General features: G+C 31.6%; 1 protein-coding gene across 1 annotated transcript in view; it reads left to right on the top strand.

Annotated features, from left to right (window-relative positions):
• Positions 1-27,866, top strand: part of LOC115879038 (regulator of G-protein signaling 7-like) — a 57,142-nt gene that overhangs the window by 5,878 nt on the left and 23,398 nt on the right. The window lies entirely within an intron of this gene.

Below are 27,866 nucleotides of genomic sequence, written 5' to 3'. Positions count from 1 at the left end.
AACACTAAATAAAATGGAGCATTTTGTATAAGTATTATGTCAGTGAATGAGCGTTAGGTTATAAAACTTTTATAATTACTAACTTAATTTTTGTGCGTCCATTACCCTAATAAATTAGGTAAGAAAATATCATAACGTCATTTGCACTGCTTTATTCACTGATATCAGCAAATGCAAACAGCGCTTGTGCAAGCAACAAAAAGTTTTAAGACAATTTTAGTTGGGTTTATTTTTATCACTTGTCTTACATTCAATAATACAATAATACCATAAAGGGACACAGGATGTTTTGGTGAAAAAGTGTTTAAGTCTATAGTAGTATTAGTCTGCTAATCGTATCTTTTATGATCTGAAATGTTACATGTTGGATCTATTTTGCCTACATTTTGGTAATCCGTGCAGTAATAAAAAGTGTGTAAATTTTATGATAACACGTCCAATCAGATAACTCTAAAGAGATAAGAGAGAAGAGATTGCGAAACAAGAAAATAAACAATACACTGGGGGTCCGGCAATAGTGCGTCGGGCATCTCCTAGAATAAAAAAATTGGTAATTTCGTTTAAGTACAAACCTAAAGTATATGTAGTCTGTCCAACGACAAAATTCTTGACAGTGATAGATGTGTCTGTCATTTTAATTTCAAAGTAGTTTATTTTATTTTACAAAGAAATAAGTAGGTACAATTGGAACGCATTGTAAAATGCAAAATATTGTGAAAAAAAAACTGTATAAATATATATAGAAATTGTGTATAAAAGTGAAAAAATCTGTTCGAGTTATTTTATTAAAAAAAATTACGGTACCTATGTGTTAATACAAACAAGCAAGGGTGTGCAAATAAGAATATAAAAAAGATTTTTCTATGTATAAATTTTACTATTAAATTTTATTTTTTACACAACACATAGTAAAGCTTTACATTAGATTTGTTAATATTGTGTAAAAAATAACTTTTAAGATGGTTTTCATGTTTAAAATGATAGTTTCAAGTGAAATTATATATATGAGCGTATTTAAATTCAGACCCTCACAATAGATGGCCCCACATGGAACCATTTTTTAATAAGGCACTTTCCTTTCTTTTTTTTGGTATATTCTCTGAAAAAGATTTCTTACTTTCAAGCTCAAGGGCAACTTCCTGCATTTGTTATTACATTATCCATTATTTACCTATCGTGTGATGTTATTTTGCATATACTCCAGTGTTTGGTACGTATACGAGATGGTTTACGTTTATTATTTACGTAAACCATTTTATTTACTGGAAACTATGGTCTGGGTCAACACTTAATTTTCCCTCGAGTTTTCCTCCACTTAATTTAAAAAAAAAAACACGAAACACAAGTAACAACAGAGTCCAAAATGCAAAAATATCTATCATTTCCATTTGACATAATTTGACACAAAATTATAGCTTATATAATTTGGCAAGAGTTTGACAACTCAAAAATTTTAAGTCGAGTTCATACACATCGGCGTTCGTTTATCGTTCATCATTCCGTCAAACCAATAATATTGAAATATGATCTGTCATTTTTGAAATAAACCAATAAGACTGTTTAGAAACAACAAGAGACGATCGACATTCACGCCTGATTTTAATATATAAACCCATCCATAGTTTACTTTAAGAGTATACTAGAAAGTTATTTCAGGAAAATATTTGAACTTCTACTCGTATATCCAGGGTGTTCCAAAAAACATGTGCCATCTCTTGTCGGGCGATTCCTCACGTAAAAATATGATTTATTTTAACATAGGTCCAATTCTGCTTTGTTTCTTAGTGACAGGGTGTTAAAGTCTTAATATTTTTTCGATTTATTATAATTTTCTTTCAAGTACTTTTAGCGTTTCGAATGAAATTTTAAAGGTCTACTAGAAACGTGGCATATTTTAAAACTAAAAAAGTGTCGACATATTCACCAGGGACGTGCATATCACTGGAATATTTTTCTATAAAAGGCATGTAGGCCACCGATTTTTTTTCTTTTGTTAGAGAAATAGTGTAAACAATTTAATGCCGATTAAAATTTGTCTCTTGATATTTTGTCGATTTCGGCGTCCTTGACGAAATAAACGCAATTTTATTAATTTGCATTGACCCATTTGCAGCAACCGTTAAAATATTATTATTAATATCATTAATTGGCGAAAATTTTAAATAAGCACTCAAAAGTTCCTATAAATATGGGTATGTTTACTGGGTAAGTTTTTTAGATTTACAGGATGTTAAAACTTTTTAAAATTTGGTTTTTGGCTCGTTTTTTTGTAATTATTCTTAAATACCATTATTTTTTATTTAGAATTACTGTAGGTTGAATTAATAGTAATAATAACTAATAGTAATAATATTTAATAATAAATTAGCTAAAATATATAATTTATTAATTTTATTTTGATTTTAACTTTATTAATTGTGATTAATAAAATTGCGTATATCTCATCAAGGAGGCCGAATTCGACAAAATATTAAGAGATAACTTACAATTGGCATAAAGCGGCCTACACCATTTTGATAACAAAAAAAAGTCAGTGGCGCGCGTTTTATTTTGAAAAATATTCCAGTGATAACATATATGCACGTCCCTGATGAATTTATCGATACTTCTTGTTTAGAATTAAAATATGTAGCACTTATGTACTTGTACCCTAAAAATTTCATTCGAATCACTAAAAGCTCTTGAAATAAATTTATAGATAATAAATCGAAAGATTATTAAGAATTTAACACCCTGTAGCTACGAAACAAAGCAGAATCGGACCTATGTTGGTATGAAAAATAAATCTTATTTTTACGTGAAGGATCTCCCCACGAGAGATGGCACAAGTTTTTTGAAACACCCTGAATATATTTTTTATTTATTTGTTAATATCGCTGAAACTATCGAAATATGTTTACAATAGGTACTCGTATTTTAGGGTTATGTAAAGTGATCTGAAAGGAAGCCAAAAATTCAATAATATACAGAGTGTTCCGTTTAAAAAAACCATCCCCATCCACTCACACTTTTTTAAGCCACCATATAGTAGTTAAATAAAGTTTAAAATTAAAGTTAAAATATTTTCCTGAAATACATCCACGTACATACTTTAGGTTTGCACCTTAACAAAATTCTCAAGTTTTTTATTCTAGGAGCTACAAATGTCCGACGCACTATTGCCGGATCCTGTATAGGAGACTTCTATTTAGAATGAAGGCAGAATTCCAAAGAGTAATTTTAAAAAGTCAAGAATTCTACAATTTTAAGTGATAATAGTAGTTAAAAAATATAGCAGCTAATAACAAAAAATATAAAATAAATTTAAACCCTTATCGTGTCAGATATTATAATATAATAATTTTCCATTTTTTAGCCAAACATCCTTTACAAACATCGATTCGATCCCTTTATAGTATTTATCCCTACTAACCTCATTTTGTCTTAAAAAGTTCCAAGGGGCTTGCTCACTGTCTAATAACGTTTTATATTTCAGCCGATTTTGTTTGCTTTGTAATTTTGTTTACCGTCAAAAGCAAGCAATAATGTTCTGAGCTGTAGATTTAGGGTTCATTCCAGCTCCCTTCTTTTTTCATTATCAATTACTTTAATTATACAAATACATTTTGGTTTGTTTAATTTTTTCATCAGGTTTTCTCATGAATACGTAATCACACCTAATTTGATGAATTACAAAAAACTTTTTTTCAAGAATGGTTAATTCTTTTTACTAATTTATTATTAATAAGCTAATTTATTTATTTATTAGCGGAAAATAAAAAAGATCGTTTTTAATTACATTGGTAAAATTGGCTTTACACAAAAAGCGTATTATTTACATTTTGAAAAATATCTTTACCTACTAGGTATGCGGCGGATTCATCTCTCCAAAAAAAATCCTATAAATAGGGTACTTCGCAGGGTATTTCGGCACTGCAAGATATTCTACATAAATAATAATACCGGGTGCGTCTCAAAAGTGGCTCACTCCTATAACTTTTTTATTTTTTCAGATAAAAAAAAACGAGATTTGGTATGTTAGTATATGACATAAATTAGGATTGATTGGCGTATTCAATTGTTTTTGGTCACTTCCTGTTTCACCGGAAATGACTACAACTTTTGATTTTTAAATGGCACCCTCGGTATTTTTACCTTATTCGATAGAATATGACATTCTGAATAGAATGACATATCACATGTCAACTTTTGACATTTTCGCTTAATAAAAAATTGTATTTTAAATTTCAATCTAGAGTACCATGGCTATGTTAAAAACACTAATTCTTAATCAAGGAGCCTTGGAAAAATAGATTTGACAATCTAATGTTTTTAGTGTCTTATCCTAACCGGTTAAAAGATGCCCAAATCGTATTTTTAATCATACCTTAATTTTTTCAAATGGAAAGAGGATGGCTCATTACCATATTTAGAAAAAGCATTTTTTTACGAATAATTTGATACCACACACTTGGTATTTCAAGTCAAATTTTTGTTATGAACCGCAAGTTATAATTTTAAATAAACTATATGCAAAAATGTCATTAGTTGACATATATGTCATTCTATTCAGAGTGTTATTTTCTATCGCATAAAGTAAAAAATACCAATGGTGCCATTTAAAAATCAAAGGTTGTAGTAATTTCCGGTAAAACAGGAAGTGACCGAAAACAATTGAATACGTCAATAAATCCTAATTTATGTCATATATTAACATATCAAATCTCGTTTTTTTAACTGAAAAAATAAAAAAAAAAGTTATTGGGGTGAGCCATTTTTGAGACGCACCCGGTTTAGCTACGGTATGTTGATGATATTTTTGCAATATGGCAATATAAAGTTTCTGAAACAGATATTTTTTGGATTATATTAATTCCCGCGAACCTCCATAAAATTTAATTTAGAAGTAGAGAGAGATAATCGTTTGCCATTTCTTGATGTTTTAGTGTCAAAGTTTCAAAATAAACTAATTTTAGATGTTTACTGAAAACCCACAAATACAGACAGATACTTATATTTCACATCTAATCACAGTATAAGTATAAAAAAGGTGTTATAAAAAGTTTATATAATTATTATATTTTATAAGCCGAAAATAATATGTTTAGACGACAATTCAGTAAACAGAGATAATATAAACCACATAAAATAGTATATTGTGTAATAAGTTTTGAAAAAAAGGCTCTTTGCACACGGCTGTGACGGTTTATTGGCACGAGCCGTAGGCGAGGGTGGATTCAATTGTGCGATTCCATTGCCCGAAGATTAAGGGAAAAATTAAGGGAAATCTGATATTTAAGTTGAATTATTTTAGATTGACTTTGGCGTGCGTTTTTTTAACGTTTTACATAGCAGTCGTAGAAAAAATACATTAATAAAAAACGACTATCCACTATCTTTTATTGACAAAACATTAAACGAAATACAAACCCCCAAATCATAGACACAATGATAACAATACACAATATATATATATATACAACTTACAATTCCATACATACGAGGCGTTTCGGAAAAAATAATAAGGATAGGAAAACAATATAACATACGAACATCTTTCAAACAAAACACAAAATACACTTAGATCGATTTTATCACACACTAAACCAATGAATATTGAACAACAAACAAAAAATGTAATATACAAAATACCATGTGAATGCGATAAATTTCACATTGGTGGAACCCTTAAATGTTCGAATTAAAGAACATAAAGATTGTTTGAGAAAGGGAGATTTACACAAATCTAAGATTTGTCAGCATTCATGGGATACAGGGCACAGAATAAATTTTAACAACGCCAAAATTATAATGAAAGAAGCGATAGCCTCTAAAAGAAAAATTTAATACAATCTAATAAAAATAAATGTATTGCTCATGCATCTGTAGATGTTAGTAATGTATGGCAATCGCTTCTTTGATTTTAAAGAACATAACATACGTAAATAAAAAAAAAACATTTGTTTTTTAATATTTACGTATGTTATGTTCTTATTAAAAAACGTAAATATTAAAAAACTAATTAAAAATAATCATACAGAAAGTTTGATGCTATTGGGTTTTACCTTGTTAAGTAATTGTAATTGTGTAGGTAGTAATTGTTGAATTTGAAGGTTAACTTGATACAATGTCATTTTAACAGAACGTCAACGGTTTTTGTAGACGTATATGTTTAAAAAAAAACTAAAGTGTTGTCGAATAGATGAATTTAAATATTTTAAATAGTTTCTTTATTCTTTGTATTTTTCTGCTTCCGACGACGGAAAGAAATAAACTTTCCGAAACGTTAAACATTTTTTTGTTCGTTAGGCAAATTGGTTTATCAGTAAACTTAACTGCTGACAAGTAGCTTCCGTTAGATTAACGCAGCAGTGTTTACAAAAAATAACTGTTTTGTTTTGTAGATTTTCTTGCAGTGGCGATATGTCCATATAGGATTTTTTTGGAGAGATTATTTACATTTTGGCCAACCGTCCTGTAAACATGTTATATTTCATTATATTTATTTGGCTTCTTTTACGATTTTCGATTTGTTAACAATATTTGCAAGTTATTTTTGAAGACATGAAGTCGTTCTAAATAACCCAGATGACGTCAATCTGGTAAATTGACACGTCTGAATGAACAAAATAAAGTAATTAAATTTCAATTACCATTTAAAAGAGCAAATAGACTAAATAAAAAAAACGATCTGGACAGTATTATTTCAGAATTAAATTGGAACAGAAATAATACAATATGTATATTTTTTAAATAAATATTTCGTGCTCTAGAATAGAAAACAAATAATTATCTAGAGATCGATACTATCATCTCTATCAATAAAGTTAGATATTTTATTTTCGAATATTTATTTTTACTTAACAAATCTAATTCCATTCAACAAATCTAATTTTGATTGAAATCATACGGTATATCCGCTTGTCAGGACGGTTTGCGCAAACCTGTCCCCCCTTTATATCACATGGAAGTAAACAAAATTTTCATAGCCCTTTTCGTTTCTGAGCTATAGGGTCTTTTTGAAAACTTTGCAATTTGGAACACTACCTGTATTTATGTTATTGTGAAGTTAGCGAGAAGATGAAAACGATTTTTGTTGAATTCTTTTCATAGATTACAGTGGCATAGTTTGATTTTCTACAAAAAACATATTTTTGAAGATATGAACTAAAGTTAGGTTTTCTCAAATGGAAAACCCTGTATATTTAAAATCATATGATGTTCTTCGCTTCTAAAAAATATATAACACTCTATATATTTTTTTTTTTAAATTTTGGATTGATTATTTGTCAGAACTATACAAATCAAAAGAAATCGAGGTTGAACTAAATACACCCGAAATAATCACGAACGACAACGTACAGATTGAGGCAGCCGATATAATTACATCCCTTCGAAAGCTAAAGAATAGAAACAGCCCAGGGCAAGATGACATCCCAAACGAATTACTTAAATATGGCGGCCAATGCCTCATACGGCAGCTAACATCCCTGATTCAAAAAATCCTTTACCAACATAGGATACCCAATGAATGGCGAACCAGCACCACTATCTTGATGTTTAAAAGAGGAGATAAGTAACTGCCCTCAAACTATAGAGGCATAATCTTCTAAGCACCACACTTCAACAAAAGTGATAACAACCAACATTAACGACTTAACATGCTTAGCAGATGAACAGCAAGGTTTCAGACTGCGCAGATCATGCACAGACGCGGTTTTTGTCATAAGGCAGATAAGAGAAAAATCAATCGAATACCACCGCAGCGTATAGGTATGTGTTTAATTGATTTAGAAAAAGTGTTCGACCGTATGCAGCTAAGAGACGTTGTACACCTTCTTTATAACAGGCAAATTCCACACAACCTCGTTAAAACCATAGAAAACGTATATGAAGCGAATCAAATTCAAGCCAAAATTAACGGTGTCCTAACCGAACCAATAAATGTAGGCCGTGGTATCCGACAAGGCGACTCCCTGGGCCCTCTCCTTTTCGTCATCATTATGGACGAAATAATAGGAAATGTACGTTTACTGAAGGGATACAGTATGGGCGACCAGGAAATTACTATTCTGTGCTATGCCGACGACGCCGCGCCGTATTGGTAGCTGAAAATGAGGACGATCTACAGCGCTTATTACATCGATTTAATTGCACTGCCAAATCACTTAATATGATAATATCGACCCAGAAAACTAAATGGATGACGACGTCTAAGATGCAAACTGGAAGTCGAGGGCAATGTTATCCAGCAAGAGATGAAGTTTAAGTATCTAGGCATAGAAATCTCAGGATATGGTGATGTAGAAGCGGAGGTGCGAGAACGGTCAACGAAGGCAACCAGAATAGCAAGATGCCTGAATGAAATAAAAACATTGAGGTGGAAACGAAAGCGAGAATTTACAAGGCCACGGTACGACCAGTAGTGAAATACACTGCAGAAACTCGACCTGATACAGCGAAAACTAAACAACTACTAAAGACAACCGAAATGAAAGTACTACGCAGAATAGCTGGAAAGACGCTTCTGGACAGGGAGAGAAAGGAAAGCATAAGAAGAGCATGCAAGGTGGAAAATGTAAATGAGTGGATACTCAGCAGAAAGGAAGAATGGAACGAGCATATCAGCAGAATGGACAACAGAAGTATAGTGAGAGTTGCACCCGACAAATCGCCCCTAGGTCGCAGAGAAGCTTAGGATGTCCACGAAAACGATGGAGCACACACTTGTCAGTCTAACCGGTCTAATCTCTTAATTAATAATTTAAGAATTATCAACAGAAAATTTGATTTTTTATATGGAACACCCTGTATATTTTTAATTTATTGAAAGGAATTTAAAATTACCTTTCCAAAAATATAACACGCTTGATATTTTGCTCAATTCCTCTTCGAGATATAGAGTATATAAAAATTCGCCCGCTTTAAATAAGTAGGCTTTGAACGGCATCGGCTATAATGCAAAAAAATTCTAGCTGTGAGCATCAATTAAAACGAAAATAATGTTTGCTATGAGAGATGCAAAATTTTATAACAATTTAAAATATATTTAACCAATATGAACACATTTAAACTATATCTAATAACAATAAAAATAAATAGCAAACCAAGACATGAGATTTTGCTACAGGTGTTTGGCATATCGACCGTCTTACGTTATGGCCAGACGGGGCAGTTTTTGAACATTTCTCGCTGAATTCATTAGCTCAGTGGGGATGAAAAATACCCTCTCCTAACTGCTAAGTATTTCTATTTTTTTTCTAGATTATACGGAAGAATAAGGAACCTTTATTCTTCCGCAAATATATCCATAGGATTAGATTCATGGGCACTAAGTCAGGCGGCCTCGACGGCCAAAGGCTGGAATCTTGGTTAGCTATTCAATTATTCTTGAAATTGGCTGCAAAAATTTGCTGAAAACTTCAGCGTTCAGAGGCGGTGCGTCATCTTGCTGGAAAAATATATTTTCGCGTTCCATTAAGGGCATATCATCAATAAGGGGTCCAAAGCCTACTAGTTAAAAGTGGCGAACGTTTCAAAATTCTGTATTTCGAAGGGGATTATAACAAAATATTAAGTGTGCTATATTTTTGGAAAGGTAATTCAAAATTCTTTTCGGTTAATTAAAAATATAGAGGGTGTCCCAAATAAAAAATCAATTTTTCTGTTGATAACTCTTAAATTATTAATTTTAAAAAAATTATACTTAAACCATTAAATTTTACGTAAAAAGGTTCTTTGGAAATGTTTTCATAGAAATACAAAATTTTCCATAGTAAAAAAGTTACAGCGATTTGTTAAAAATGCACATTTTTGAAAAACACCCCGTAACTTCGAAACGGTAACAGATATTGATGTGCGGTTTTCACCATCATATTTTTGATGAAAATTGAGCTCCAGACACCGATATTAGTTTTCGTCTATCTCCTATAGAAAAGGGCGTTTCCATTTAAAAGCGTCGAATTTGACCCACCCTGTACGGTCCTTAAGCGCAATTCATTATCAATTTGAAAAGCTGGCAAACGGCGGTTTCTTAGCGATAAACTTACAATAAGTCGATCGTCTCAATTGGAAGTTCTCATACGAAGGTTCCTGGACATCTAGATTGACGTCCTCATGGACGTGGTCATAATTCAAAGACCATTTAGTATATTCTATGGTATTAAGGTATTTTTGGAACCGGAATTTTATAGCAAATTCACTGACTCGAATAAATAAATGATATATATTTGACTCACCCTGTATATCTATAAAAATATTTTTGAAATGTGAACTACCATTAAACATATATTTTGTAAAAGGTTTGGGGTGAAAATCTCAAATAGGAATCCTGATACCGAGTTTTTTTGGAATACGGAGCCATCTTGTACATATGTATGCATTTGTATATGTGTGTTTATTTAAATACTAAAGTGAAAGCAACGAATTTAAATGGGTAAACTTTGTAATATATCTTATTAACAATACAATGCAAATTTTTTTATAAAAATTCGTTGACAGTAAATGAATTCTGAGGTTTGTATCCCATAAGGGCTTAAAGCACTCCGCTATTTCCCAGGATATAATTTCTTAATCTCTGATATAACCATAGTTACGGCGGCGGCGTTACTCTATGGTTACGACAAAAAAAGGGATGCAAATACAGAAAAAATCCGGTGGCTCTCAAAATTAAAAAAAATATATATTTTTTTTAAATTTTGAAACTCAACTCGGTTATTTTGGTCTTATCTGAAAAATGGTAAAGAGAAAATGTTTCTTTTATCGAGATCTACCAGCCCTGAAAATATTTGTACTTATTTTAGACTCACCCTGCATAAAGAATTTATTAGTGGCTTCCAAAATAAAAGAAGGCACAGATAACAGCATATTTTTAATAATTCTTTTGTTTCTTTTATTATCAATCACGGTCTACTTTTAAATAATCTTTTAAATATTAGAGTAAATAGTGAAAATAAATCTAAAGTGTTATATATTTTTAAAAAGCTCATCGCCAGACATCATCGCCATCTTTATGAAAATATAAAATTAATTCATATCTTTACACATTCTACGTAGAAAGTTCTACAATAAACAGTTTCTATCTTCTCGATACCTTTTCAATAATAGAGATATGCCAAATTGCAGCATCTTTCGTTTGATAAAAAAAGTAACAGGTTTATGTAAACCGCATCCTTTTCTTCGCTAATAACGGAGATACCCTATGATTTCAACCAAAATGTACACGGTTAAGCAAATAATTTAAGAACTAGACCGATTACAAGTTTCATTGTAAATGATTTTAATAATTTAAATAGTTGAAGAATTGAAGACAGAAAAAAGTTGGATAAATTGATAAATTGAGCGAAAAAACTCATAAAAAAATAAGCGTCATAACCAAAAAAAAATTTATAATTTTTATGAGTTTTTGGTTATGACGCTAAAAAAGTTTTAAGGGAAAATATCTGCACTATTAAAAAGGAAACTTAGAGAATTCCGAAAAAATTCATACATCGTAATATGTGTATGTATTCTCAATTACAACTGATAAGAGGATGACATAGTCACAAATTACCTATTACAGTTGCGAAAGAACACCGAATTCCGCGTTTCGGTTTCTGTGACCTTCAGAAAGAGTTCATATACAATCCGCATCAATGTATATTTTGCGTTATTATATGTTTGGGTTAAAATAATCTGCACCAATATGTGATCGAGGCATATAATCTCACAGTAATTTAATAGATTGCTCGTCATATATCAGTTCGTAGGAAATTAGGGAAAAAAAGATATTTATAGTATAAAAACATTAATTTATTTAACAAAATTTAATTAAAGATGTGACAAAATACTTACTTTTCTATTGGTTCTATCGGACTTTTTTTGACTATGTAAATCTTTATTTGTAAACTTTAATGCATAAAATATTTTCAATCTAATAAATAATTTAATGATGTAAATAAGAGGAAATTTCTCACATGGGTGGTCAAATTCTATAGTTTTCATTATATCAAACAGCCTCTGAATGTTTTCTTCAGTGCAAAACTCATCAAAATTTAATATAAATAATTTTTCCAGCCTGAAATAAAATGAACAAATTTTTCCACTTTCATGATCAAAGGCTTTTAAATGGGTAAATAATTTCGAGTTATCCAGAGATTCGGATTCTTTTGCAAATTTTAGACAAATATCACATTGATGTATTTGAAGACTCTTTTTAATGATGTAGTCAAACATAATTAAAGGCATTTTGAGTTGAAAACATTTCTCAGAGGCTGTTTGATATAATGAAAACTATAAAATTTGACCACCCATGTGAGAAATTTCCTCTTATTTACATCATTAAATGATTTATTAGATTGAAAATATTTGATGTATTAAAGTTTACAAATAAAGATTTATATAGTCGAAAAAAGTCCGATAGAACCAATAGAAAGGTAACTAACTATTTTGTCACATTTTTAATTAAATTTTGGTAAATAAATTAATTTTTTATACTATAAATATCTTTTTTTCCTTATAAATAAACACATTTGCATCCCATTTTAAATAAGATATACAAATTACCAAAACTTAGAAATAACAGTTCAAAAGTTCAACAAAAATCCTACATGCGTTTTTAAAAAGAAGCATATAACCACGCACTATGTCATTCCAGCAAGCGAATACGACACAGCATAGGTTTCCGGACTAAACGACTGGTGTATTTACACCACTCAATAGGCGTGTCGGGTTTGCCGAGCGGTTTCCGATGCAGTCGCTTTCTTTCGCATCTGTTATAGGTAATTTGTGACATAGTTCATTATTTTTTCCACTTTATATTCGGGCCTTATGCTTCCAGAAGTAAAATTAGTTAATTTAATGTTTTCAGTAATAAACATATATGAAGAAAAAAATATTATTTATAGATCAAAAATTGCGTATTTTTCAATTTTAATATTATTTACATATTTTTTACGATATTTGATGGAGATTCGACAGAATATCATAAACAATAATATTAAATAGTTAAAGATTTCGTAAAAGTTTTGTGTTGTATGTGCTAGTTATAATATTTTAAATAATAAAGTATTGTTTGCAGTTATAAAATCACGAAATTTTATGTCAAAAAATGTTTTGTATAATTTTCTATTTAGCCATTTTCTAAGTTACGATATTCTATTACACAAGTATACACGGTTTTGGACCTGAGCAACTAAAAGCAATTTCTAAGATAATTTTTGGAGCTGAATCCAAATCAGCAGTCCATTTTTTAAGATTGGTTCTAGTTTTCGAAATATTCAATAAATTCATTATTTTGCTATTTTTGACCGTTAACGGTCATTTATTGAATTAAACGATATAAATCAGAAATGAACAGAGGTTGAACTGAGTCTTTTATACTGCTTGGGATCTGTTTCACGGATTAGGGTCCAACAGTAATCGCTCATCATGCCTTCGCCCCAAAATCCTTGGTATCGCCTATCGATTTTCGCTATATCTTGGTGTAGCCCCTCTCCTTGCTCGTCGCTCGTGTCGCCCAAGTTTTGTGGAAAAAAATCAAGATGTGAATGCAGAAAGTGTATCTTGAGAGACATTCGAGCTCCAATCTTGTGGTAATTTTGCAACAAATTGTCGATTACTTGCTTGTAATCCGGTGATTTATGATTACCGAGAAAGTTGTGAACAACACTGTGAAACGATGCCCATGCTGCTGCCTCATCAAACGTTAAACATTTTGTAAAAGTTGCGTCAGCCATTAGTTTTCGAATATCAGGTCCGACAAATATTCCTTCTTTGATTTTTGCGTATGATAGTATTGGAAACAACTTGGTTAAGTACTGGAAAGCCGGTCCTTCGCGATTGAGCGCTTTGTCAAAATTCTTAATAAGGCCAAGTTTAATGTGAAGAGGTGGCAGTAAAACGTCCTGTGGGTTTACAAGTAGTACAGAGGACATATTTTGTTGTCCTGGCTCATAGTGGGTATGACTCGGCCACACCTTTCTCACATAATGATGATCGTTATGCTTTGAATCGACTTTGCAACGTTCTCTCTGCATTTTCACACGTTCCGCAGCACAATCACAATACAAATCCAAATGATGTTTAATGCAACGTCTTCAACTGAGCGTGCGTCAACTACCTTGGCCGTTATAAGAGCGCAGTGCTACTGCCATTTGCGAACTCGAAAACTAGAGCCAATCTTGACAAACGGATTGAAGATCTGAGCTCAGGGCTCATAACGTTAAGAATCGTTCTCATTTGCTCGGGTCCAAAAGTTGACCCGAATTTGTAAACATGTGTTATCTGACAAACAATCGATGTTTGTGAAACAGTTTAACAGTTTTTTCTGTTTAATTGTTGTGAGATGTATATTTATTTAATATTTTATTTCTTTATTTAATTTCTTAAAGGTTACCTTAAGGCAATTGATATCCATATCTAATCTTCTTCAGTAAAATGAAGGAAAATAAACCTGCTATAAAACCAGGAAATTTTGCATTCCTTGTGTCAGAATAAACAACGTTTACTGTCATGTTTTATTTCCATACAAATAACCGTCATTTTCTAAGCTGCTCCTCGCTTCTTTTGAATCGCTGAAAGGGTTAGTAGACCAACTATACAGTCATTTTTCATGACCTGGATCCCGAGCGCGGACCTTATGAATATTTTCTGGCATCCTATTTTTTCCTTTTTGTTCATTTATGTCGAAAAGAAGTATTATTTTCTAACGACATATTGTTTGTTTTATGCGACATTTCGCTTTTTATGGCGTCTTTTATGATGTTTAATGATCATTAAATAGAGTTTTATTTACAATAATTATTCTTAAAATTCTAAAAAAACTATTCAAATTTATATATTGCATTTATATCAACTTTGCTATTTCAGTGTTATATTTGATGTTTTTCTCGTTTTAAGTTCTGTAGTTCAATAGAAGGTCGAAATTATGCTGTTTTATACAGGATGTCCCTAAAAATCTGTATAATTTTCGGATGTGTCTTGAGCTCTATACCGTGCTGGCAACTCTTACTTTTGGGTCGGTATTTACATGCGTGGAAGTAAATCGCATAGGGATCTTATTAAGTCGGAGTCAGAGAAATACGACGTTGTGCAGTTGTGGCGTTGCCACATTCTCTGGTACGTTTTTTCCTATCAAGTAAAGTAAAATCACGATCGCAAACCGCTTATTTTTAAATGATTTTTTTTTCGAAAAGATAACTAGATAAAATTATTAAGTATGTTTCTGAGTATCTGAAATGGAATTATAAGGATATTGTTAGGGCGTCCATATTTTTTATAATGAGAAAACGTCAGTAATCGCTAAAACTCAACTTTTAAAAATCTAAAAACTCAACTTTTTCACACATAACACGCGATAACTCAAGGACCACTTTAGATACTAAAACTTTTTTTATTTTGAAGTTCGGGTCTTTTACAAGATGTTTAAATGAGAAAAATTCGATAAGCTTGTTTTTTTTTCATTCAAAAATTTTAAATAACCCTTCCATTTACTTTTAGTGCATAGCAATTTTTAACAATTGTGCAAATTTTTTATTTGTAAAGATTTTCACATACTGTCTGCGAAGAAAATATAGCAGAAATATTAAGAAGGTTTTTGAAAAAAAAAACTACAATTAATTATTTCTAATGGATTTCGAGATTTCGATTTTTGAATTCAGAGTTCTAATAGTGCGACCACTGTCGAACACCAACTCAATTCCACTTATTTTTACCAAAAGTTCAAGTGTTTCTAACTTGCACTTAAAGATTTACAAGCTATAGGGAAAATTACAACGACTCGTTGATAAATAAACATATAAAGCATCACGAGACGTAATTATATCGTAAAGCTGAACGCGTGTACATCATGCTTCCCTAGAATTTTAAGTACTGATTGGGTCGACCGGTTGACCGCGATGAATTTGCTGTATCCCCTTTTACGTCCCTTAGCAATGTGCACAGATTGTCGGTTTATGTCGTACGTTCGGCAACGTTTTTACTGTTCTCTCTTTGTTCATTACATTATACTGCAAATTGTACTCTAACGCATTGGACTCTTCTTACATACGGAAATCTAGACTCAAAATTAACCTTTGCCAGCCCTTAGTATAAGTATGTATCTCTTTGGTGTCATCTATGCTTTACACACTTTTCAAATAGCATACATTTTTTGTACTTAGCTAATTTTGTTTTATTTTAACTAACGGCTGTTTCACATGGAACGGACGGTTCTGCGCTGACCGTCCTCGCTAATCGTGTTATTTTTAATATCCGACGGAGTACTGCTGTTTTTTTTACCTGTGCTCTCAATCTGCGCATGTCAAACATGCATGTATTTAATAATATAGCAGCCCACCCAGCCGAACGTCGATTCGAAGCATGGGCTCGACGGATGGCCGTCGGATCATCCGCTTCCATGTGAAAATGTTCATATAAACTCATGGTAGCTACTTGTTCAACCAACGGATGGCCGGACCGTCGCGCGGGCGTGTGAAACAGCACAACGGGGACCATCAGCGCGGACTATACGCGTTTATTGTCTATGTGGCGGCGTGTGACGTGTACGAAATTGTCCGTCCGGACCGTCCGTTGCTGGAACAAGTACCAGAGTTTAAATGACTATTTTCCAAAGGGCGCGGATGATCCTTTCATATAATTTCGTCTGACGGCCATTCGCCGAGCCGGTGCTTCGACGGACCGTAAATTTAAAATTACAATATATCACATAAAATGTATCTTTTATCCTACTTGATATTAAATTTCAAATATAGCTTTAACAAGTATTTATTAGGAAACAATGCAAAACAGTTTTTATTTTACATTATCTCGATTAAAGCATCCCCCTATTAAAACTATTTTGACAACGGACAAAATATTTAGTATATAAAACTATGCACAGTTCAAGAAACTATATTAATATTCCAAATATTATGTGAGCTACCGTACATTTTTCATTAACCTTAATATTAAATACTTTGGTATCAGATACAAGCAAATTATGCAGATAATAAATAAAATAGCATTTACCGTATGATAAAATTAAGAGAGTGCTCTATTATGATTACATTTATTTAGAATTTGTATGAAATGATTACTCTAATAAAAATAAATGATTTACAACAATAAATAGAATGGTTTTTGACACCAATATTATATGTATTGAATTAAAATATATAAAATAATACTATTACAAAAACTATACCTAGTATACATATGCTATAATACGTAGTAGTTTTTCATAGTTTCAATTATTCCTTGATCTTATGAAATATATTTTTAGTAAATTTTATTCTTGGTTTGAGGTCAGGTGTAAATAAATATTTTAGAGATTTAATCCATTAATTATTATTCATTGATAAAAATAATAATAATTTCATAACGTTTTGACCATTAACTTGGTCTTTTTCATAATGAGTAATAATCTTCTACTTGTTCCATCCTGAACGGAGATTTGTTATTTTTTGTTAAAACTTATCCTAAGATAAATCCTTCAATTTTAATCAGAAGTCTTATTTGCGTAATATAATCGTTTTTCAGTATACATTTTTTACTGAATTTACGTAGCTTGTTTCAACTATTAACCATTTTTATTATACTATAGTATTAAAATACTTTTAAACGATATGTAACATTTCCCAATTTCTATAACGTTGTTTCTTTAGACCCCCAGCAAATTGTTACAAAATATATCTGATTAGGAAGACCTGAATCATAAGAATATTTTGAATAATTCAATCCAGTGGCATGATTCTTAAAGGCTATGCGCTAACATGCAATTTCAGGTCGGCCGACTAATTAGTTGCAAATGTGAAAACAATATACAGGGTCCGGCAAGAGTGCGTCGAGCATCTGTAGCTCCTCTCAAAAAATCTCAATTAAACCTCTCTCCTCTCTCTCTAAAAAAAAACTTGGGAATTTTGTTCAAGTGCAAATCTAAAGTAAGAACTAGGATGTATTTCAGGAAAATATTTTAACCTCTATAGAGTGGCCCAAAAAATTGTGAGTGGATCGGGATGATTTTTTTAAATGGAACACCGTATATTATTGCATTTTTGGCTTCCTTTCTGATCACTTTACATAATCCTAAGATATGAGTAAATATATCTCCATAATTTTGGAGATTAGAAATAAATAAAAATAATACAGGGTGGTCCGAACTGTATTCCGGAAACTTTGGCAGTATATTCTGCAGATAAAAATAAGTAAAAAAGTTCGTATAAATGTCTGTCCTAAAATGCTTAGTTTCAGAGATACAGGGTGTAGAAGTTTCATTTTTCTCACGTTTTAAAAGGCGGAAGAATGCAAAAAAAAGAAAAATATTATTTGTCAGGTTTTGAGGTAAAATACCCCCATTGTGCACCGGCACGAAAAACGGGCACCCTAAAATTTTGATGAATTTTAAAGTTTAATATATTTTGTTCTAGTGGGCCGATTTTGATGATTTTTTAAACAATTTGTAGCTAAACTACTTGACTTTTTAGTATCTCTCTCTAAATTAAAAATGAAAGTTTCTATCTGTCATTTATACGAGGGAAAATAACATGTTGATATTTTGGTGAAAGTCTGAATCACCCTATGGATTATGTTAACAAAGTAAGTAATTTAAAAATAATTTATCATCTAGGTACAGGGTCTTTTCTGCATAGTTTGTTTTTTGATTCATCTTAATAGCTTTATTTTTGTTGGAGATATTGAAACAGAATATATTAGGTTACTGATTATTTGTTGTTAAATTGCGGAACTACATGGGAATATTTTAGTGTAAATGTAGTAAACCTTATTAACATTCAATGCGTTCAAACATCCGTCTTGTAGATGTCGCCGCTTATACCCATTTTATTAAATAAATCTGGTATGCGGATAAAAAATATCTTCGATTTAAGTAAATTTATATCTACATTTATTCTTAACTTTTGCAAATAACGGCGGCAGCCTGTGGTTTAAAATTTCACCATACATCTTATTAGTTATTATATTTTGTATGAATTAACTTGGTGCTATATACAGGATAAATCATCTCAGAGACAACCATAAAATGATCCGACCCACAATGCGCTCCTCGCTTTACAGTGGCATTTTTTATCTTTTCTTGGATAGATTGTTTAGTTATTATAAAGTCAGTAATTGATTTCTGACCCAAAGACAGCCGTGTCCAAGTATACTGATGAATCCGTTTATGCTGGAAAAAGGTGTTGTTAATTTTCATATTATATTGTTTGCATGTATTCACCAATCTGTTACCACTGTCATTTGTATCTGGGTCTCCAAAACGTCCAACTACATCATCATTAAACCTCGTACCGACTTTTCCATTGAAGTCTCCTGCAAGAATTAGTGTCTGGTGACTCTTTACCATGTCTAATTGTGCACATAACTCATAATAGAAATCGTCCTCTATCTCTGCTATAGCGTCATCAGTTGGAGCATACACAGCCAAGTTAACAATTTGTCTGCCAAAATACTTTAAAATGACCTTCAAAATTCTTTCATTAACGTAGATGATTTCGATTATATGTTTAATAAATTTCTTTCTAAGCAAAACTGCCACCCCCGCCTTACTTCGTTCGGACTTCTCCACACCCGGCCAAATATACATATACCCTCCTAGCATCGTATTGCCCTGACCCTTTTTCTTCGTCTCTGTTAAACAGATAATATCCATTTTATATCTAGCAACTTCGGCCGTAACTTCATTTGTTTTAGTTGAAATTCCCTGAACATTCCAGGTACCTACTCTCAAAGTCCGTTTTCGTAGCGTATTTCGTTTACCGTTATTTCCGTCCTGATTCCGAGGCAACATGTTTGGCTTTTTAGCGTTTGTTTGTTTTCCAAGTGTTAGATTGCTAGTCTAACGCTTCAACCACCAACCTGGAGGACCAGAATTTTCTGTAGGGGTTTATTCCCTTAGCCGCAATGTTCCAGTTTTTAGGCGTCAGAAATTCGCCGTCACCCTTCTCCGTTAGCTATGTAACGCACACCCACTGTACGCCACACATTGCCCAGGAGTCGCGACAAGGACGTAGAGGTAGGATTTGTTGGTCCGTCCGTTTAAACTAAAAAACCATAATTCCTAATAATATGGCAACATAGGTAGTAGAATAAATTTACCAGACAGAAAAACACAAAAAGCTCCAGTGGTTCTGTGTTTTTTTTTAATTTTTAAAATAAAATAACTCGGTTATTTTGGAGTTATTTGAAAAACGGTAAAGAGTAAATATGTTTCTTTTATCGAGATCTACCAGCCCTGAAAACATTTGCACTTATTCAAGACTCGCCCTGTATAATACCCAGAAAACCGACAATTGTTACCTTTTATATGAAATACGAGTAGCTCTAAAATTCTTAAAAATATAGTTTAAAAATATATATATTCTATCTATAAAGAAGTAAACATCCTTTAAATCAATGCATGAACGATTCTAGGTGTAACGCGAACGTAGTCGCGGGAAAAAGCTAGTTATTAATTATAGTTAAGGACGGTCATACCAAACCTAGGTCTAACGTCAAGTTGGCCTGGTACATGAAAATCGATAACACTTATCATAAATTCAATATATAAAATGGCAATGGCTGGAAGAAACTCAATCATATTCAAATCTAGAATACCACTTTATCTAAAGAAGAAAACATTCGATTCGCATGCGAAACTTGGACACATAAAACGAATATTATTACATTATACATTATAAGGACACAATGCACAATGGAACAAAATATGCTGGTAATAACCAAGAGAGACCGTAAAAGAATAGAGTGGATACGACAAAAGACCCAAGTAATAGATATCATCCACAGAATCAAAACCCTCAAGTGGCAATGGGCAGGACACCGGCAAGAAGCACGGGCAACAGATGGACCACAAAAATAACAGCATGGTACCCACGAGGAATTAAGAGACCTAAAGGAAGACCAAACCTGTGATGGTACCTACCATGATATTAGGAAATTAGCAGGGATAACTTGGGCCCACATAGCCAACAATAGAGAACAATGGGCCCAACTAGAAAGAGAGTATCTAAATGTGTGAAGGAGTCCACATTTAGTAACATGTTTTATAACATTGCTATTTAACAAGCTACATATTACATGTTAAAATACCGGGAGCCGTTCACATTATAGCTTTCGTAATCATGAATCGTTTTAGCGAGAAAGAGGTTCAGCTCGCAACAGCGGCGTGCGTAATTATTTTTGAAGAAAGAGAAAGAAAATCGAGAAAAAAACGGTTTTGATTCCGCCATAGCCTACAAACAAGGTCTAAATATAGTTGAACTGAATTAGCTTACCTTTTCAATACCTGCCTCAGCTGTTTCTCGTGGTGTGTTTCTGTCTTTAAAAACATTAATAACTAACATAAAAGCAAACATTTTGAATTATTCGCTTCATCTAAACGAGTACCTAATTTACATTTCTTTTGTTCCCTATTAACATTTTTTTCTCAACTTTTTTTTCTCTATCCAAATATATACTTTTTGCAATTTTTAACCATGCATAATGTTTTTTTTTATTTCACTTTAAATGAGGGACTACGGGTATCCCATAACACTGTATGATCTCTATACAACTAAATCAGTTGACAAGTCTGCTCTTGGCTCTACTCCATTAATAATATAAGATATACAGGGTGGTCCGAACTGTATTCCGGAAACTTCGGAAGCATATTCTGCAGATAAAAATAAGTAAAAAAGTTCGTATAAATGTATGTCCTAAAATGCTTAGTTTCAGAGATACAGGGTGTAGAAGTTTCATTTTGATTTCGATTTTTTCTAAATAATTTTTGAAGTAACATCAATATTAGATGAAAATTGGTGTCTGGAAGTTTTTTGACATGAGAAATTTGATTTTGATGTCAATATGACTCATACTAGTAGAGGGCGCCACCTACATGTGTTTTGACTGTTTTGAAGCGTCGTACCTTTTTGTCCGTACCTGTATAAAAGTACCGAGTGAAAAAATATACGTCTCTGTGACTTTTTACGTATAAAATACCTCTTTGTAAAAATCGCTACGAGCAACCGTTCTCAAGATATTTAGAATGGAAATAGTCAACACATGTTATTATTGACGAAAAATAAACACGTTGAGTAGATAGTTATTTCACTGAAATAATAAATTTGGGAAATTTCTATTTTTTTAAATTAATCATAAATTCTTCTGCAAAAAATGACGATAAAACAGTTTCTGTTGAACTTTTAGCACAAAAAAATTTCAAATTTATGATTTTAGTCTAATAACTATTTAGTCAACACATTTAATTTATGTCAATGATGACAGGTATTGATAATTTCGATTTCAAATATCTCGAAAACCATTACTCGTAGCGATTTTTACCAAGAGACCTTTTTCACGTAGAAAACGTCGTAAATATATCTTTTTTTAGTCAGTAGTTTTATACAGGTACGGGCGAAAAGTTATTACTCTTCAAACCAGTTAAAAAATATGTAGGTGGTGCCCTCTACTAGTAGGAGTCATATTGACATCAAAATCGAATTTCTCATGTCAAAAAACTCCCAGACACCAATTTTTATCAAAATATTGACCTTACTTCAGAAATTATTTGGAAAAAATCGAAATAAAAATGAAACTTCTACACCCTGTATCTCCGAAACTAAGCATTTTAGGACATACATTTACACGAACTTTTCTACTTATTTTTATCTGCAGAATATGCTGCCGAAGTTTCCGGAATACAGTTTGGACCACCCTGTATATAATATAAGATATAAATACGATCGAAAAAAAAATGGCGTCCGCGATTGCTATGAAATGAAGATCGCTGTCATTTTATATGGAAAATTATATGGGGAATGTCATCGATCATCATGTCCAAGCCAACACGACGGCAGGCCGACTGGACGCAGTTTTTTTTCGATCATACGGTATTATTGACAAAATAAATAAACAAATTAATATCAGCTCACCACACTAAGATTCTGTCGCGCACGTCCCTGAAAATATGAGCGGCGAAACCAGAAATTTAGCAAGTCTGGACGCGTTGTTTCATGTTACAATAGCAGTGTTGCGCAACATCTTTTGATCTTTACCGACTACAAATGGATAACATCTAGCAAGTTATATAGCAGCGAAATTTGCTAAATATGACTAAAAAATATGTAACATGTTATATAACTTTGCTATATAGCAGTGTTATATAGCAAGTGTCCTTGAAGGAGGCTACACCATAATATATTGGAAATGGCTGAATAAGCTGAAAATGATAATGATGATGATACAATGGCAGTGATCTTCATTTCCAAGCTAATTTTGAAGCCTTTTTTGATCTTATGGTACATAGAACGTGTTTAGAATTTAACTAATAATTTTTAAATTAAAAACTGCAAACAATATTTTGATACTAGCAGACTCAAATTTCAGAAGTAATTTCTATGGAATCATATTTTATTTAGTTTAGTTATTGTATTTGTTTAAAAACGCAAAAGAACACTCCTATGTTATGGCAAAATTAGCAAAACCTTATTTTTGAGTATATTAAAGGAAACGTAATATAGAGTGTCCGCCTGAAGTCTGTATCAAATAGTATTTTTCTATTATTAGAAACAGATAAAATTAGGTAACGCTAATAACAAGTTTTGTTTATTTAAAAACGAATTGTTAAGTATATCATAGTCGTGCGACCTGATTTACCTTTCTATTTTAACATTCTTATGAGAATTATCATGAATTGGCCATGTTTAATATGGCATACCATCTATTTTTGATTATATTTTAATCATAATTACTATCCGGTCTGATGCAAATTGTATCTCTTTATATTATTTGAAGCAGAAAATAACATGGTTTTTTATTCCTCGATGGTAGATGTACTTGAGGTAGATGGATATCACTCGCTCATATCAGTGTGGATTTTTTAAAAAACTGATATTTTATGAAAAAACTATTATAAATAATACCCCAGTCAAAATAGACATTTCAATTAACAATAATTCGCATAGAGCTGAAAATTGGTACAGGTCTTAATTACACTATTATAAATGATATCTGAAAAATCCCCACCCCTCTCACGTCGGCTAAAAAAAATATTCAAGGTCAAAAGTAAAAAATATGTTTTTTTGCTTTGTTTTTCCTAAACGGTAAGCGCAATCGCAAAAGTATCTTAAACAAATGTTGTAGATAATTAAATTTTCTACAATAATGGTTCTTATACTTTTTTCTTACGAACCACCATTCCTGAAATATGGCGATTTCAAAAGTTGAAAAACTCGTATTTTTCATAATATGCACATGCACACATTTTCGCACCACCTGTGAGGTAGTGTATTTGACGCGTTTTTTTTAACGTGGTTTCCCCTGTGGGCTATTGTGGTTAAATTTTATTACACATTATACTATTAATTTTAAAAAACGGTGCTCTTGGTAATGATTATGGTCGAACGGATTATTGTTGATTTTGGGAGAATTTTAATCTGAGTGGTAATCTTCAAATCCTACTTCAACAGTAATGTCTCCTTCGCTTTCTTCTTTCTCATGTTCTTGCGAAATATCTGGAAATTCATCTATGACAGATGTATCAGTTGTGTCGTCGGAAATAAAATTGTGTATGCACTATGTTCGCATATTTGAAGTGAAACTTCTTATTAACAGCTATTAAATTGAAGGATTTGAAGGAGACGTTTGAAAAAGTGTTGTTTGAAATGTTGAAAAACTAATAAATTAAAGATGCGTTTACACGAGTCAAGTGAATTGATCAAGTCAGTTGAATTCAATTTGCCTAAAGGCAATATGACCTTCTAAACTCGAAATATCAAAAAAAATTGTTTAACCTTTGACGTTCAAGTGGTTTTTTTAAATGGCGGCCAAGTAGGTGATCAGAAGAAAATTCTGTAAAATTTATTAATTTACATGAAAAATATTAGTGTTTATGGAATATACAGAGTCCAGAATACAAAATCCCATCAAAAACATAGAATGTAAGAAAATGCCAAGTCTCGCAACACAATTCCTCCGCTATAAAAAGTTGTGAGATCTCATGTAAAACCAAGTCAGTTTATTTTATTTAGTCTCTCTTTAAGCACCTATTCAACAATTTTGATATAAATTGTTAATATCAATATTAGTCATCTTTATTTCTATAATAATCTTAATGACTTGGCAATTGCATGCACGGCACCATAATTATAAAAGAGAATAATCTACTATTTCGATTACTAAGTTCTAATAAACGGTGCACTTAAGAATAAAGTTTTTTAATTACTATAAAATATCATATCATGCAATTGCCAAGTCATTATAATTATTATAGAAATAAAGATGACTAATATTATAGTATGTCTTCACTTATGTCAGATAAACCAAAATATTCGAAAAATTGACACAAAATAGAAATTGTCGTGGAATACCAAAATTTTGGAAATAGAAAAAATGTGAAAGTAAACAAAATCAAATAAACTTTAATAAACAAGTTTTTTTTCAAAAGTATTAATTTTTGCGACGTGATTGCCAATAATGTAAAAAAGTCATTTTAACGCCTAGGCATAAAGGTAAAGGACTTTTACGCCTAAGCATAAACGTATAAAAATATATTATTGAACCTCTAATTAAACTGACATAAAGTGTCAAATTCAACGAGCGTAACCATAGTTTCTCGATATACAGAGTGGTCCGAATTGTATTCCGGAAACTTCGGCAGCATATTCTGCAGATAAAAATAAGTTAAACAGTTCGTATAAATGTATGTCCTAAAATGCTTAGTTTCGGAGATACAGGGTGTAGAAGTTTCATTTTTATTTCGATTTTTTCCAAATAATTTCTGAAGTAACGTCAATATTTAATGAAAATTGGTGTCTAGGTGTTTTTTGACATTGACAGAGAAATGTGATTTTAATGTCAACATGACTCCTACTAGTAGAGGGCGCCACCTACATATTTTTTAACTGGGTTGAAGAGTAATAACTTTTTGTCCGTACCTGTATAAAACTACTGAGTAAAAAATATACATCTACGACGTTTTTTACGTGAAAAAGGTCTCTTGGTAAAAATCGCCACGAGTAATGATTTTCGAGATATTTGGAATCGAAATTATCAATACCTGTCATCATTGACATAAATTAAACATGCGTTGACTAAATAATTATTAGACTGAAATCATAAATTTGAAATGTTTTTGTGCCAAAAGTTCAACAGAAACTGTTTTATCATCATTTTTTACACAAAAATTTATGATTAATTTAAAAAAAAAATACAAATTTCCCAAATTTATTATTTCAGTGAAATAACTATCTACTCAACGTGTTTATTTTTCGTCAATAATAACATGTATTGACTATTCTCATTCTAAATATCTTAAGAACGGTTGCTCGTAGCGGTTATTACGAAGAGATATTTTTTACGTAGAAAGTGTTGTAAATGTATATTTTTTCGCTCGGTAGTTTTATACAGGTACGGACAAAAAGTTGATACGCTTCAAAACAGTTAACACACAGGTAGATGGCGCCCTCTACTAGTAGGAGTGATATTGACATCAAAATCAAATTTCTCATGTGAAAAAACACCAATTTTCATCCAAATATTGACGTTACTCCAGAAATTATTTAGAAAAAATCGAAATAAAAATGAAACTTCTACACCCTGTATCTCTGAAACTAAGCATTTTAGGACATATATTTATACGAACTTTTTTACTTATTTTTATCTGCAGAATGTGCTGCCGAAGTTTCCGGAATACAGTTCGGACCACCCTGTATAATTACTTACAAGGTATTACTTTTAAATAATTTTATATTATTTATAACGTTTAAAATTGTTTAAAAACTTGTGGCGTTTCAAAAGAAATAGCATGTTCTATTCGAAATAGAAATGAATTTTGTGCCCTCGGCTGTATGTCAAACCCTTATACAGGGTGTTTCAAAACAAATGCGAAAAACTTCAGGGGGCGATTCCTTGTTCAAAATAAAGGGTAGTTTGCTTCATAAACGTTGGGTCAAAAGTCAACCATTAGGGAGATATCGCGGTACAAAGATGGCGGAAAAATAAGGTTTTTATTTTTTATCTTGAAAACGAAAAGAGATAGACTAATGAAATTTTATGGAAATATTGCTGTTATGAAAACACACTTTCTGGTAATTTTTTCACTTTTTTAAAATGAGTGGAAGGTGATGAAATAAACTACCCCTATCATTCTTGTTATCGAAATTTAAAGAAAAATCTTATCAAACACATGCAAAAAAATAAATTTGGATAGCTTGGTTTGTTTAGAAACTTTTTTATCTCTTGTGTTTTTTTGATAAAACTCACCGATTTGAAATTAAAAAATAAAATGTAAAGCATTACATGTCAGGACAAAAGACATTTTTAGATAAAGAATCTAGTGGGCTGCTCTAATTTTTTTAGAAAAAAATCTAGTCACCCCGTGTCACTTTTTAGGACGTTTCTAATATTATTTTATTGACATTACTCTACTGCAATACGTTATTATCTAGATTCTTATTATTAGCGTTATTATCACTAGATTCTTTATCTAAAAATGTTTTTTACCCTGACATGTAATGCTTTACATTTTATTTTTTAATTTCAAATCGGCGAGTTTTATCAAAGAAATACAAGAGATAAAAAAGTTTCTAAAGAAACCAAGCTATCCAAATTAATTTTTTTGCATGTGTTTGATAAGATTTTTTAAACTCGTTAACAAAATGATAGGGGGTAGTTTATTTCAACCCCTTCCACTCATTTAAAAAAAAGAGAAAATGACCAGAAAGTATGTTTTCACAACAGTAATGCTTCCATAAAAATTTCATTCGTCTATCGTTTTCGTTTTCAAGATAAAAAACAAAAACATTATTTTTCCGCCATCTTATACCGCGATATCTCCAATGTTGACTTTTAACAACGTTTGCTCACACTACCCTTTATTTTGAACAAGGAATCACCCCCTGAAGTTTTTCGCATTTGTTTTGAAACACCCTGTATATAAACAA

Source organism: Sitophilus oryzae, unplaced genomic scaffold (genome assembly GCF_002938485.1).
Source record: "Sitophilus oryzae breed Bouriz unplaced genomic scaffold, Soryzae_2.0 scaffold_1560_pilon_pilon, whole genome shotgun sequence".
Classification (NCBI taxonomy): domain Eukaryota; kingdom Metazoa; phylum Arthropoda; class Insecta; order Coleoptera; family Curculionidae; genus Sitophilus; species Sitophilus oryzae.
This window is presented reverse-complemented; position numbering and strand designations above follow the sequence as displayed.